This window comes from Puma concolor, chromosome F2 (assembly GCF_028749965.1).
Source record: "Puma concolor isolate L17-30 chromosome F2, mPumCon1.1.hap2, whole genome shotgun sequence".
NCBI classification, from domain to species: Eukaryota; Metazoa; Chordata; class Mammalia; order Carnivora; family Felidae; genus Puma; species Puma concolor.
In genome coordinates, this window is record NC_141684.1 from 30,596,343 (window position 1) to 30,611,511 (window position 15,169).

General features: G+C 35.1%; 1 protein-coding gene across 1 annotated transcript in view; it reads left to right on the forward strand.

The window, feature by feature from the left end:
• Positions 1–15,169, forward strand: part of RSPO2 (R-spondin 2) — a 157,662-nt gene that overhangs the window by 60,788 nt on the left and 81,705 nt on the right. The gene's annotated exons all lie outside the window — the stretch shown is intronic.

Sequence of the window (15,169 nt, forward strand, 5' to 3'; positions counted from 1 at the left end):
GCCTGCTGTTTTTAATATTTTGTCTTTATTACTATATTTTGCCATTTTAATTATAATATATCTTGGTGTGGATCTGGTTTTGTTGATTTTGTTGGGCGTTCTCTGTGTCTCCTGGATCTGGATATTTGTTTCCTTTCCTAGATTAGGAAAAGTTTTCAGCTATTATTTCTTCAAATAAATTTTTTGCCCCCTTTTCTCTCCCTTCTCCAGCTCCTATAATGCAAATGTTATTACATTAGTTGGAGTCACTGAGTTCCCTAAGTCTCTTCTTGTTTTGCCTTTTTTTTCTTCTTGCTTAGCTTCATTACTCTGTCTTCTAGGTTATTAATTTGTTTCTTTGCTCCTTCCAGCCTGCTGTTCATTCCATTATGCCTGGTTCTCATTTTATAGATTGATCCCTTTATCTCTGTGTTATTCCTTATTTCTGTGTTAAGGGTCTCACTCATGTCTTCTAATCTTCTCTTAAGTCCACTGAGTATCTTTATGATAATTACTTTAAATTCTCTATCAAGCATGTTACATATTTCTCTTTCACTTAGGTCTCTGGCTATGGCCTTGTCCTAATCCGTCATTTGGGACAAATTTCTCCATCTTATTTTATCTGAGTGTCTGTTCCTGTGTTAGGAAAATCAGCTATGTCTCCTGGTCTTGAGGGTAATGGTCTTCTGAAGAAGAGGTTCTTTAGGACCCGCAGTGTAGTGTCCCCTGTTCCCAGGGTCTAGCATTTGAGGAGTATCTGCAATGTATGCTGTGTACACTCTGCTCTTTTGTCCTGGCCACTCTACCCTTCAGGCCAGTTGTCTGTAGCGGCTTTCCTTGTCTGTTGTGGGCAGTGTTTGGTCCCTGGCCTGAATGTGGTAAGTTTTAATGAGGTATACTCTGGTCTGCTTGTGAAATAAAGGCATACTTCCCCCTTTGGAATTAATAAGTAATCTCCTGGGCAATATTTTTTCCCAATAAACTTTCACCTAATGGTGTTAGGATGGTGATGATCCCTGCCTTAATAAAATTATTGTATTAATGAGGGCAAAATGGTTAATCTAATTATGTGGCCACAGTCATTCAAATGCAATATTGTAAGATTGTCTACAAGATAACTGGCCTGAGCTCTAAAGGATCTCAATGTCTAGAAGGACAAAGAATAATGGATGAAGTATTCCTAATTAAAAGGACCCAGGAAACAAACCAAATGCAGTGCACATTTGATTGGTTTCTGGATAGATGGGAAAAACAGGACAATTTTGGAATAGTTGAGGAAATGTGAATATTCACAGCATATTAGTAATATTTTACCCATGTTAAATTGCTGAGGTCCTGCAATGGCATTATGATTACATAAGACAATGATCTTATTCTCAGAAGGAGTATGCTAAATTTCACCTGAAGTATTGTGATGTCCTTACTTTCAAATAGTTTATCAAAACTATATGTGTGCATTTCCATGCCTTTACTTCTATTCATAGATCTATGTGTGCATAGGGATATTGATATATAACAGGGAGAGAAAATGGGAATGATATATATATTTTTTAAATAATGAACCTAGTTTTGATAGGACTTATTCTTAGTGACTTAAAAATACCAGGATATGTTTATAATAATTGTTCTAAACCAAAAGTGTTTACAACTCTGATGTCCTAAAACCTCATCTAGAATTTGGAGATTTTGAAGTTCAGTTTACTGAAAATCAAACTCTCTTCTTTAAATTCCTGTTTCATTTTTTCAAAAACTAACTTCTCAAAATTAATGAATATAAACATAAAATTCATTAACATCTTCTTGCATATCTTATTTTTCAAAATTTTTTCCTAAGCCATACTTGATTTTCCTTCACTTTGAAGGTCTTTATTTTTAACAATTATAAAAAGGAAAGCAGAAAATAAAAATTTGTCTCTTTCATGTAATGTTACCCATATCTTAATAGTTGGGTTTAACTTTTCCTTTTTGTTAATTTTGCTCTAAAAAAAATTCATAAACCTTAAGAAACTTTAACCTCCTTTACATTTCATTTGTGATTATTTTTCTCCTGAGTATATACTGTTGTATATGTTGCTTGAAATGTTTGAATTTATTGGGGAACTTGCTATCAAACCAATTTGATTTCTGTAGAATGTCACTCATTTTTTTCCCCTTTGGGATTGTACAAGTAGATTCTTATTTTGAAAATATCCTCTTAACCCCTATTCTAATTTAGAAACATTGACTGCAAATCCAAAACTGTTTCCTTTCAAACTTAAAAAAAATACACATTCCTGAAGTCTTCAATTATATCTATAGGGTCACAGTTTCTGTATTCTATTATAAACTCCCCAGTAACATAATAATTTCTGTGTTCTCAACACATTTTTCCTTGAATCCAAGTTAAGTACTGAGTGGCACCTTTTGTTGATTTTGCTGTTGGCTGAAAGATAAATTGTCAATAAAATAAGCCAAGATTTGTCTGATCCACTAAACATTTTTTTCTTGCATTCCCCAACACTGTGCATACATCTCATACATACTGTTCTCTCTCCCTTTGGGATATCCTCCTCAAACTTCTGCTTTCTCTTTAATACCCAGCTCCTATTACCACCTATTTCTTAGCTATTCCAGGATAAATTAAATCTTCATGTTTACCCAAAACACTTGGTGGCATGCACATAAAATAAAATTTAAAAACCATGGTACCTTGTAGTGCTCTCACTGAACAAATCTAGGATAAGTTGAGCATTAAATACAGTAACAGATGACAGTCCACTGAATAAAATCCATGGTTCCCTACTGATAAAAACAGACAAATGAGGGAGAAGGGGAAGCTCCTCCTAACAACTGAATTCTCCCTTATCGATGGAGAAGGAATGATGGAGTTAGAAAATCACCTTTGAGAACCATCAGAGTAATAGTTGATTTAGGCAAGCATAAAAAAGAATACCATAACTATTGTGCATAATTATGAGGAACAGGATATTTATACAATCTTACTGTATTTTTTCAAAAATTACTTGTTACAGAGGTGAAAGTAATAACTTTATAGTATAGAAACCTGGAAGATAACATCTTAACTAAGGGATCAAGGTTAATATCATGAGTAATGGAACCAAATTCATTTGTTGCTCCTTGGCATGCACAAGAAAGCACACAACATCACTTCATACATTATCCAAAGAATGTGTGGCCAATCAGGGAGTATCAGACAAACCCAAGTAAACATTCTGTAAATAACTGACCTAGTCTCTTCCAAAATGCAAGTTCATGAAAGAGGAGGTGTTCCAGATTAAGGAGACTAAAAAAGAAGACAGTCTAATGCAGTGCATAAAGTTGGATGGGATTCTAGTGTAGGAGAAAAATAGATATAAATGACGTTATTGGAATAATTGAATATGGACTGTGGATTAGAAAATAGTATTATATCAATATGGCTGATATAAGACAATGCCCTTATTTTTGGAAATATGTAGTGAACACTGAAAAAATGTAGAGATAAAAGAGCATAATGTCTGCTACCACTACTGAAATGGTTCAGAAAAAATAGTACATGCATACGTCTGTACATAATCTGTAAATGTAGGCATATATCCATGTCTATGGCTATCTATACATCTGTGTCTGTAAACACATACATATATAGTTTTGCCACTTTTTGAGAGTGACCAAACACTATTTCTAGTTTTTCATTAATAGGTAATTTGTTTTTGTCTTCCAAGGCCTGGAGGAAATGGAGGAGAACTGTGGTCAGAAAGCAGTGGCAAATTGGTCTCCAAATCTGTTTAGAACAGAGGTTTCTCCTGCATCAGAATGTTAGTCCATATCTCCCCACTTTAGCACATCTTAAAAGTCTAGTTTTGGATCATTTGAATGGTGTCCCCAGCCTTTCTAATTACACAGGTATGCTTGCTGTGTTACTTCAAAGGCCCTTTAGCCAGGATAGCATCTGTCTTCAAAGACAGGAGAGTGGCCCATTTGCAGGAAATTGTACGGTTTGGGTAGGTGTTTTTGTTTTTTCTTTGAACTTGTTAAGTAGAGATCCCTATTGAAGAAGTGCTGGCCTTTTGCTGTATGCCCAAACAGTGAAATACTTTCCATTTATAATTCTGAAGATTCTCTTTAACCTCTGCTAGGAGAACCTGTAACTCAGTTTCTCCCTGTTCTCCTTTCTGTTGTATCAGCAGTGTTACTCTGAAATGTTTTTCTGAATGACATCTTAATTTGGTTGGTTTATGAGACTTAATATATTCCTACTTACGTTAGGAAAGAATTAGTATAGTGCTCTTAGTGACTAATCATCAAAAGGAATTTTGGTTATTTTGCTGCAGCTAAAAACAGAGCAAAGCGCAGGGAGCAAATTAAAAGGCACAGCCTAATTTGAAAAACTCACAGTTTTAATTATGCTAGAATGCATTTTTTCCCCTAGGTGCTATGCATATATCTCTTAATGGGGAAAGAAAAAGCATGGCTTTTGTGAGAGCTGGATTCAAATTTGTCACAAACAAACTGTATGACCTTGGAAAGGTTTCTTAAACTCTCTGATCTGTTTATTCACTTTGATAAACAGAAATTATGAGTAATAAGCATTACTTTCAAAAAGTATGAAAGCATGTAGCCTGCAATTTGTCACGTATTAGGTTCTCCAAAGTTCGTTTTCTTCCCCCCCCCACCCACCCTTTTTGACTTTCCTCTTTTTCATTGCTTCTTGTTCTGAGTAGACAGAATTTTCTCAGAATAAATATGGTTAAGCAGCTAGATTTCAAACTGGGTCTGAGGTAAGGAATGCTGTGAGGCATATTGACAAAGCATTTTAAAATAAACTGTTTATAAATGTTAAATGCAGACAATCGATTTAAAAATTGAAAACTATCTTCTGTAGGTCTGGATATTTAATAGTGAATCATTCTCACTTCTGTTCAGGTGTGTGTGTGTGTGTGTGTGTGTGGTTTTAACAAGAGTGACCTACATTGGATGTAATAAAGCTTTCACTTTTTTCCCTTGCTTCACAGTGTAGTCCTTAATAATTGTTGCATAATAATGTTTGTCAGCCCTAAGGGTTTGTTAGTGTGTTTTTCATTAATGCAGCTTAAAAAAATTTTATTATCTTTGAAGAAACCTTTCTCTGGGACAGCATAGCTAGCAGTGTTTATTCTCAATTTTCAGACACAGTGGTATGATCCATGGAAGTTTCCACATCTAAAACACATGGAGTCTTTAATCTGGTTAGTTATGACACAGATTCTTCTTGAGGGCTGTGTTTATGACACCAAATAAGCCATCCAGTTTGCCTTCCATTTATTGTTTTAAAATTAAAAGTGGAATAAGCAGGAGTTACCAAACTAGTTTCTATTCTAGGAAGCAGGTGTACATGTAGAATAGTTGAATAGCTTGTGCATGATGGGAATATATATTGAATAGACACCATCCCTCCCATCCTCCCCTTTTAAAAACAATTTAATTTTTGTGTAGTCCAAATGGGGGAGATTTTTTTTCTACAGGCAATTAGGCAGGTCAGACACTATGGCCCTTACAAAGCATGTAAAGCTATTTTGAACAAGTGTTAGTGTAAGATGTACTTAAGCACTTTTTGGAATAAAATTCTGGCTCTGCTTGTGAGCAATTTGTTTTTCTCTATTTAAATAATTGGATTATCTTCTTATATAAACATGGAACTGTGCGAGAGTGGTAGTTTCACAATCTTCCTAAATGTATATATTTAGATCTCATGTTGGAGTTACCATTAACACCAGCAGTCTGTCAACATTTCCATAGGGTTGCTTAAGTATGTTGTGAAAGCCCAAGCCAACCTTGGCATGGGAAATCTGTGCTACACAGCAATTTCTAGCTATGGCTTACAGGCTTACTGCACACATTCTAACTTTAAGCTTACTTTTAGCACTAGAACAGTTTTATAGAGTAAATTTTTTTCTCTCTCACAGATTCAGGTGAGTGGTTTATTTTATATAACAGAAGATCTGATTCTTTTGTCTCAAAAACATCATGTATCTTTGAAAAAAATGAGCAGTCTCAAGCCATCTTATATTTTTCTCGGATTTCATCAACTAATTAATGTTATTAGTGTTAGTAGTTGTTGAAGCTGAAGAGCATATGATTCTGGTGGTGGTATTTGCCCTCTTGAGTAGCTTAGTTTTGTGATGAGTGTGTTTTGATCCTTAATTATACACTTTCTCCCCTATTATCTGTCAGAATTAATGTCTGGTATAGGGATATGCATTAATATTTTTGTGTCAAAGAGTTTTAGGGGAGGAAAAGGAATAATTCTTATAGGGCTTGGCTTTCAAAATGAATGTTAATTATGGGAAATACTTCATCATTTGGGGAATTGTATATGCTAAATTGAGGGTTTAGGATTTTATTTTTTATAAGAGGCTATATATACATAACTACTTTTTTCCGTTTATGTGACTTGTCATTTTACTTAGGGTATTAACGACCATTTTGAAAACATGTTTTTGGAGAATTTTGAAATCCCATTTAATTCTTTTGAATTTTTATGTTCAACCTGAGCTGCTTGCTCCTCAAGTTTGGGCAGACTGTCTTGATTGTTAATGATGTCTGACTTGTTAAGTTAGAAGGAGAATGTATTTCTCATGTTATGGATATGTTTGTTGCGCCCTCAAACAGACCCATGTAAGACTTCATGTTTATTTTGCAACTTTGTCTTGGTTCATTATCTTTCCTTGGTCTGCAGTTATTGATTATTCTGGGCTTCTCTATGACATCTTAGCTGTCCCACTTGAAGCATGCATGAGTCACGCCTCATAGAGGCTTTCTGCTTCCCTGTTCCATGTAAAAAAAAAAAAAAAAAAACAAAAAAACCTGCCCAGTGAATCACACTATGGCCACAGTTAACTGTGGTGGTAAATGTACTTCTCAGGTGCCCAACTATGGGGATTATGGCTCAAATGGCACTGGCATGGGCAAATAATGAGCATATAACTGTGCTCATTTTTTTCCTTTTTTGTTTTTCAAGTTATTAGCACTTCACATGTTAAAATAAATCCATAACTCCATTTAGCTCTCTCCCCCCATATTTTAAAATCTCTTGGTAGCCTTGAGTTTTTGTACAGTGAGATACATATTTTTGTAAGTGAAGCAAGAGCATCTAATTAAAGACCTTTAATCCTGATGTCATTAAGAATATTCATCTCTAAAGATGATTTCCATGTTGGGGGGGGCTTATAAATTTTTAGAAATAATATTTTCCCAAGGATTACTTCTAGAGATAAAGACCTGTTAAGTCATTCATTCATTGTAGGCGAATAAAATGGAATTATAAATTATTAAATAATTATCAAATTTTCAGGTAGCCAATTAATATGGATTTCTCAAAGCTAGTACTTAGAGAAGTTAAATTTTTATAAGCCTTTTACTTAACAATATTGTTACCTGTTACCTCATGATAAAAGCTGAGAAGAGATAATGAGAAATATGGTTTAATTCTAGAGATTGTAAAATTTTGGAATTCTTGGTGCAAGTTTGTCTTTTATTCTCAATTTTTTTCTAGAATAAATTCATGCTAATCTAGCTCCTCTAAAACGTTAATGGAAATTTGAGAAATTTTTCTCTGTCTAAGCTTTGTTGACATTGTTAGTTTTAACGTCTATTTTCTTTCTGGGGCATGATGAGTATAATAATCTAGAGCATTAACATTCGTTGTCTTTATATCAAAGACCAAATTGCATGTTCCATGATGCTATTTCCTATAAATATTTACAACTTAGTGTAAAACTTAGTAAAGTATCCTAAGATAGCAATTTTTCATTTTGCTCAAATCTTTCGTAGCTCCTTAACTCATGACCTTGATTACTTAGTTGAGTTTGAGCTTGGGTAGTTCACATGATTAAAGGATTTTTATCCTAATGTTGCCAAGTTCTAGTGGGAGGATCTGTTCCCAACTCAATTTGTATAGGATCCAATAGGCAGGTTTCTTGTTATTGGTGCCAGAGATAGGGTGTTTAATTTTAAACCTATATCTTGAATTTGGGATTGGGCAGACACAAATATTAGCGATTTCATAAATTTGAATGATGAAGTTAACGGTTTACTTTTAAAAATTTGTTGAAATTGTAATGTTGTACTAGCAAAGATGGAGCAAAGCTAAGAGGCCAACAGCCCATTGTTAAGTCCCATTATTTTAGAGTTAGAAATTTGTACCTTTTGTCAGGAATGGATTCCTTCACCAGGAAGGAATTTAGATTTCTTTTTGCTTGGCAAGGGCTAAATTCTGAAACAGGGGAACACTTTTAAAAAGTGTTAGGAGTATATTAGAAACAGATGGGCATTCAACACCTACATAAAATGCTCAATGGGGTAAAATGTGAATAACTGGATTTAATTTAACAAAGGATCAAACTTAAAATACCAGCATTCATAAAAGACCAAACTTACTTTTCAATTTAAGAGGAACACAAATCAAATAACTAGAATTAAGAAAAAGAGGTTATATTTATGCTGTTTTTCTCTCTTTATATACTTGTTAGTAATATAGGTATTTTGACCTGGGTTCTGCCTGATAATTTTTCTTGTTTTATGTATATCCACATATTCCTTTCCTTGTCAGGGAGATATGTGTAGACTTGTGTTAATAGTACTGCCTAACACCTTTCTGAAATTTGTTAATGTTTTATGTGATATATTTCATCTTTAGAATTTTGGGTGGGTCTAGACTTAGAAAAAAGTGTTTTGGTTGGAATGATGAAGCTCTGGATCTCAGCAGGCTTTAGTGTTGGAAAAGTTGAAGCTTACAGAGAGAGCAAATAAACATGGTCATCAAAGCTGGGAATTAAGATCTGTTTATTCACCTGCACAGTTGAATTAAACCTCCTAGCAATAGGCAGAGCCATTTAACTTATTAAGATCCTGACCAAATAAATTAGTCCTGTTTAAAAGGCTGTTTTTGCCTGGCTTTAGATACGGAGATTGCTGTAGTCACCATATAATGGATGAAGAAATTCTTGTTGAATTAAGTTACTAATTTACAAGATAGAGACCACTAGGATAGTTGACATTGGACAATGGTTCATTCAACTGAAAAGTCTATTTGACGTTTGGGGCATGAAGCTTCAAATTGCAAAAAAAAAAAAAAAAAAAAAAGAAGAAAAAAATGTGCTCTTATCCTTCAGTGTTGAGGAGCACTATTAATGGCTAGAGAAAATGGGTGATTGGGAAGAGCACTTATGTTGGATATGGCTTACATCACTTTTGCTTTAAGAGAATTCCTCATTTGTGGGGTTATAAAGATAGCAGATATGGATTGAGATAAGTATTCCCTGATTCATTTTCATTAAGTCAGTCAAGGTTCAAGTAAATAAAGCCTTGCTTTTAATGATTTTAAGGATACCTTTAAAAAATGTGGAGCACAATTTGTTGACTCTAAAATCTTCGTGATCCAGATGAAAGTTGGCTTCAGATACATAAAGACAAAACAAAAAGCCTTTAATTTATGTTGGTTCTCTCAGTTCTGTAATTTTCTTTTCTCCATATTTGTTAGTATAGAATGTGATTTATGGTGATAAAGAGTTCTTGGTTTAGCTTTTGAACTAAAAGTATAGTTTCAGCACTTGTTTGCGATGATAGTCTTTTTAAACCATTCTATGTATGTAAATCTTCCAAATTTTGTCTTAATAAGCTAATTGGGAATTTGGACAACCTTGATAGAGTTCTTTTCTAAATCTATAGTTAAATTGAAGAGCAGAATGCAGCCAGCAAACTAACCACAGACATTACAGGGGGTTCTGAACACAGACATGTTACAGGGGGTTCCGAAATGTGGGGCTCCCTTTGATGCATCTCCAGCTAGCAACCTCTGCTCTTGCCTTAGTCTCCTGGTTACTCCTATTTAAGGGTTTCCCTCTCACAAGAGTCATCAATTGCTTCCCCAAATATCATGCCATAGGGTCTTTGTGCTTAAGGTGGGTTATGTTCTTAGACAGCCCTGAAAATAAAAATGAGTTGGGTTCTCCTAGTCACCTCCCCTGTCAAAGCCATTTTGTCCATCATATAGCTGATGAGTACTCCAGTTCTGTTCCTCTCACCCAGATTTCTGCACCATATCAACCCTTTAATTTTTACCCCTTTCTTACACAGAGAGGGTGAGCCAAATCTCAGTTTTTGAAACTTACCTACTCTTTACACCCTGCTCAGGATGCTAATAACCATATCAGAGTAGAATCTCTTCAGAAGACAGCTGGGGAAATTGTAAATAGTATAGGCTTATTTTCATTCAGCTGTATGAAAATGCTTTATAAATCAATATTATCTTGTCAGAGTAAAGTCTAAATGAAATCCTTTAATGAGCATAAAAGCAGGAGAATCAACCCAAAAACAGACTTTACGGTAAAATAAAGGTGGATATAGGGTTGGGGCATCATAAATGGCTTAGTGAGAAATCATAAGAGCCTGAATTATGAGAGAATTAGTGGAAATAAGGATAGTGAGTTGGAATTAAGTGTATAGGAGGGGACATTATCATAGAAGCCACAGGAGGAATAAAACTTTCTGAAGTGACCCAGGCTACAGGAGTTGTGAGGACCAGAAACTGAGAATGAGGTCTTGCCTTAAAGTTTAGAAAACTGGTCATGGTCTTCAGAAAAGTAGTGTTGGGGATAACTGAATGGGTGGTTGTGGTAAACCGAGGAAGCAGATAGAACTGATGCTTCCAGAAAAATAAGAGAGTGATACTGGTTTTGTTCATTGCTAGGAAAAGATGCTCACAACTTAACTGAAATTGAACAAGTTAGCATACATGTAAAGTATGGTCAGTTATGAAAAATAAAGTTATGTTACACATACAAAAATGTATATATGTCTAGAAAGTAGACTTCTAAAATATAATGAAGAATTATATCTGAGGAAGTAACTTTTTGTGTCGATTCTTTTTTTCCAACACAGTTGCAGATTTTGGAAAATATGGTAGTAAATAAGAAACAATTTGGAAAGCATCAATAGGTTTGTAAATAAGAGAAGGTCCATGAAACAGACTCCATATGCAGATAAAGCAGTTGAACAGTTTATAGAAAAAAAAAATCCTGGGATAGGTGGGAAGAATCAGATATTAACGGTCAATTCAAAGAGCAACCTTGGCCCTAATTCCTGGTTTCTGAGTTCCTTTCAGAAGAAGAACAAAACTCCTGTTTCAATATCTTCCTAGAAGAGAAGCTATAAAAATCAAATCAGGGCTGTTGGGAGCCCAGGAGAAGCAGGGAGAGCATCTTGTGGAACTAAAACCTATATAGATTTGCTACAACTAGCTGTAAATATATCAGATGTTGAATCATTATAACTACAGGAAAGGTGTGGTATACAGCTCACTTTGTTGTATAGCTGCTAGTTTGAATACTTAGGGCTTCATATTCTTTTATATGCAATAAAAATTGTATGTAGGGCAAAGAGGATGTGGCCTTAAAGCTAAAGTCTCAATAGTTGCTGAGTTTTCTCGTCCTTCTCTTACTTCTTTCTTCTGTGGGTTAACCTGATAAAATGAAGTCAGTGTGACCTCCTATATCTTGTTATGCTTATGACTTTGCTTGGTATAGTGATAACTAAAAGTTATATGAGTTTTTCATATTTTAGAAATTATATTAGGATATAAGATTTTATATCTGAATTTTATACTAGGGCTAGAAACAGTATTTTGTTTCTTTAAAATTACTCTTTTTATCATTAGATATAGTAAAGTTTATAAGGTTCATACATCAATTTTCCAGATGCTATTTCAACATTTACTTAGTATCGTCCCACCTTGTCCATCCAATAGGATATTTCTGTTTTAAAATAACCATAAATGTAAGTAATATTACATAGGTGAGCATCCAATATAATTTATAGAATCTTCAAAAGAGATGTAATTATAAGTAACAATTACATTATCCTGAAGTTAGTGTATGGCCTTTGTACCCATTTTTTTTCTTGTTTAAAACCTTCAGATACAATTTACTTATAAATTATGCACATTACTTGTAAAAATGCACAGCTGGATAGGTTTTACGACTATATACGTTGCCCATCACCTCCTGTAGTGGGTTAAATAGGGTCCGCACCCCCAACCCCTGCCCTCATTCATGTCCACCTGGAGACTCAGAATATGACCTTATTTGAAAATAGGGGCTTTGCAAATACATTTAAGTGTGGAGATCATACTAGATTAAGGTGGTCCCTAAATCCAATGACAGGGTCTCTGTTAGAGACAGGACACACAGAGGTACATAGAGAAGAAGACTATGTGCCAATGAAGTCAGATTGGAGATCTGCCACCAGCCATGGAAAATCTGGGGCCACCAGAAGAAGAGAGAAGGATTCTTCCCTAGGGTCTTCAGAGGAAGCATGGCTCTATGGACACCTTGATTTCAGACTTCTAGCCTACAGAACTGAGAGAATGAATTCCTGGTGTTGAAGTCACTACATTGTGGAATTTGTTAAGGCAGGCTTAGGAAACAAACATACCTGCCCAAAATTCCAGTATACCCCTTTCCAGTCAGTCTTAAACCCTCAAAGGCATTTAATGTTCTAATTTGTGTCCCCATAGATTAGTTTCACGTGTCCTTGACATCAATATAAATAGTTATATGGAGTATACCTTTTTCTTTTTTTAATATGACTTTCTTCAACAAAATATATAGAAGTTTCATTCCTGTTCATGTGTCAGTAGTTTTTTTCATCATTAAAATACACTACAATTTATCCATTATTTTGGTTACAGACATGTGGATTGTTACCTCCTACTTATATTTTATACATTTAGGACATCTGTAGTTGTCACTGGCTTAGAAGTTCTACATTACTGTTTTTGAGGTTGCTACCTAGAGTTTTAGCAAATACATTTAACTTGACAAAGTTTAATTCGTGTTGGTCTTCCTCACTCAAAATATAGAAACTTGAAATGCTTTTTGTTTTCCCTCCTCAACTCTTCCACATTATTGCTGTTAAATATAAAATATGTATTATTTTTAAACCTTGGAAATTATTACTTTTTATTCTTCTTTTTTTTTTTTTTTTTTTTTTTTTTTTTTTTCAACGTTTATTTATTTTTGGGACAGAGAGAGACAGAGCATGAATGGGGGAGGGGCAGAAAGAGAGGGAGACACAGAATCGGAAACAGGCTCCAGGCTCTGAGCCATCAGCCCAGAGCCCGACGCGGGGCTCGAACTCACGGACCGCAAGATCGTGACCTGGCTGAAGTCGGACGCTTAACCGACTGCGCCACCCAGGCGCCCCAATTATTACTTTTTAAAAACTGGAATTTTTAATAGACACACCAACATTTCTCAATTGATTTGATCACTATTGCTTATTACATTCTACTTCCTTCTGGGTTCCATTTCATTTTTCCAATACATACAGTTTATTCTTTTGGTGAGTGGTTAATAAGTTTCTTGCCTTTAATTTGGCTGAATGGATCTTTATTTTGGCCTCATTCTTAAACTATCATTTAATTGCTTATAGAATTATAGTTTGATAATTTTCTCTTAGCATGCTGAAGAAAATATTTCACTATCTAACACTTATTATTTCTGATGAGATTTCTGCTAGGGGCCAAAATTGTATTCCTTTGTATGTACAATAAAACCTTGGATTGCAAGTAACTTACTCTGCAAGTGTTCAGCAAGACAAGCAAACATTTCTAACAAATTTTAACTTGATAAATAAATGAGCGATGTCTTGCAATACAAGTAGTATATGATGCCGAACGTCACATGAGCACAACTGAGCCAATGGTTCTTGCAATTTGCTTTGATATACAAGTGCTTTGGATTACAAGCATGTTCCAGAATGAGTTATGCTCGCAAACCAAGGTTTTACCGTTTCTCTCTGGTTTGACTTCGTTCTTTAGTATAAATATGCTGTGTTCAGATGCAGACTTATTTTTACTGATCCCCTCAGTTCTACGAAGCTTTCATCTAAGAATCCATCTCTTTCTTTAAATCTGGAAACTGATCAGCCATGATCTCTTTGGATATTACATCTTACTCATATTCTCTATTTTTTGATACTACAACACCTAATAATCATGTATTAAAACTTTTTCTTTTTTCATGCTTCTTACCTTTTTCACATTTTTATCTTTTTTGGTGCTACAGTTATTTAAACATGTTTTGTAGTTAAATACCTTTTTTTTTTTCTAATGTACCATTAAAGTTGTCTATAGAACTTTTTTCAGTTTTAAAATTTTCATTTCTTTCTAACTTGCACAGTCACTATATGATATTGTTTCTTCCCATGTGATTTCTAGTTCTTGTTTTATCTCTTCAAATATTCTGAAGATAATCATTTGAGACTTTCAGATGGTTCTATTATATATGACTGGTTAGGTGTGAAGTCTGTCTTTCTGAGATTGATGACTCTTCCCCATGGAGGTTTGCTTGTACGTGTGATTGGTTCATTTTGTTTGTTTGTTTAACATTTATTCAGTTTTGAAAGGCAGAGACAGAGTGCAAATGGGAGAAGGGCAGAGGGGGAGGGAGACACAGAAACAGAAGCAGGCTCCAGGCTCTGAGCTATCAGCACAGAGCCCGATGCGGGGCCGGAACTCACGGACCACGAAATCATGACCTGAGGTGGTCGGCCACTTAACCAACTGAGCCACCCAGGCGCCCAGTGATTGGTTCATTTTGATGTGAAGTTTGTTTTCCATGCAAGTTCCAGGCCTCAGGATTGTAGAAAACTTTACAAGATAGTTTGATATTTGTTACTTTGTGGGTTTTCCTGGATTGACGTTTTTATGTTAGCCTCTTGATTTAGTTATTTGACACCAGATTGATAGTTTGAACTTGTATCCCATACTTGGATATATTGTGGATTTGGGGGTTCTTGTGCCTCATGGGCTATGTTTTCTCTCTACTGTGCTCACCCACTCTATCCCCCTAATCTGGGGTTGAAATCTTCTCTGGAAAATTAGGGCAGGGGCTTCTAGTACTGGTTTCATGTGCAAACAGCCCTCATAACTCCAGTCTACATAAGGAGACCCAAGTGTCTGGTCTTCATGTGCATATTTCTTGGCCTTGATTCAAGACCCTGACATAAGGTCTGCTTCTGTCTGGTCTAACATCTCCACAGGCCATGGTAGACCTTCAGCCCTACCTCTGAGTTTCCTCTTTGTTTCTAAGTTTGGTTGTGTATTAACCTTTTTTTTTTTTTTTCAGGTTGGGAGTGGATATTTTGTTCCACATTTCTATGTGATTAGAGT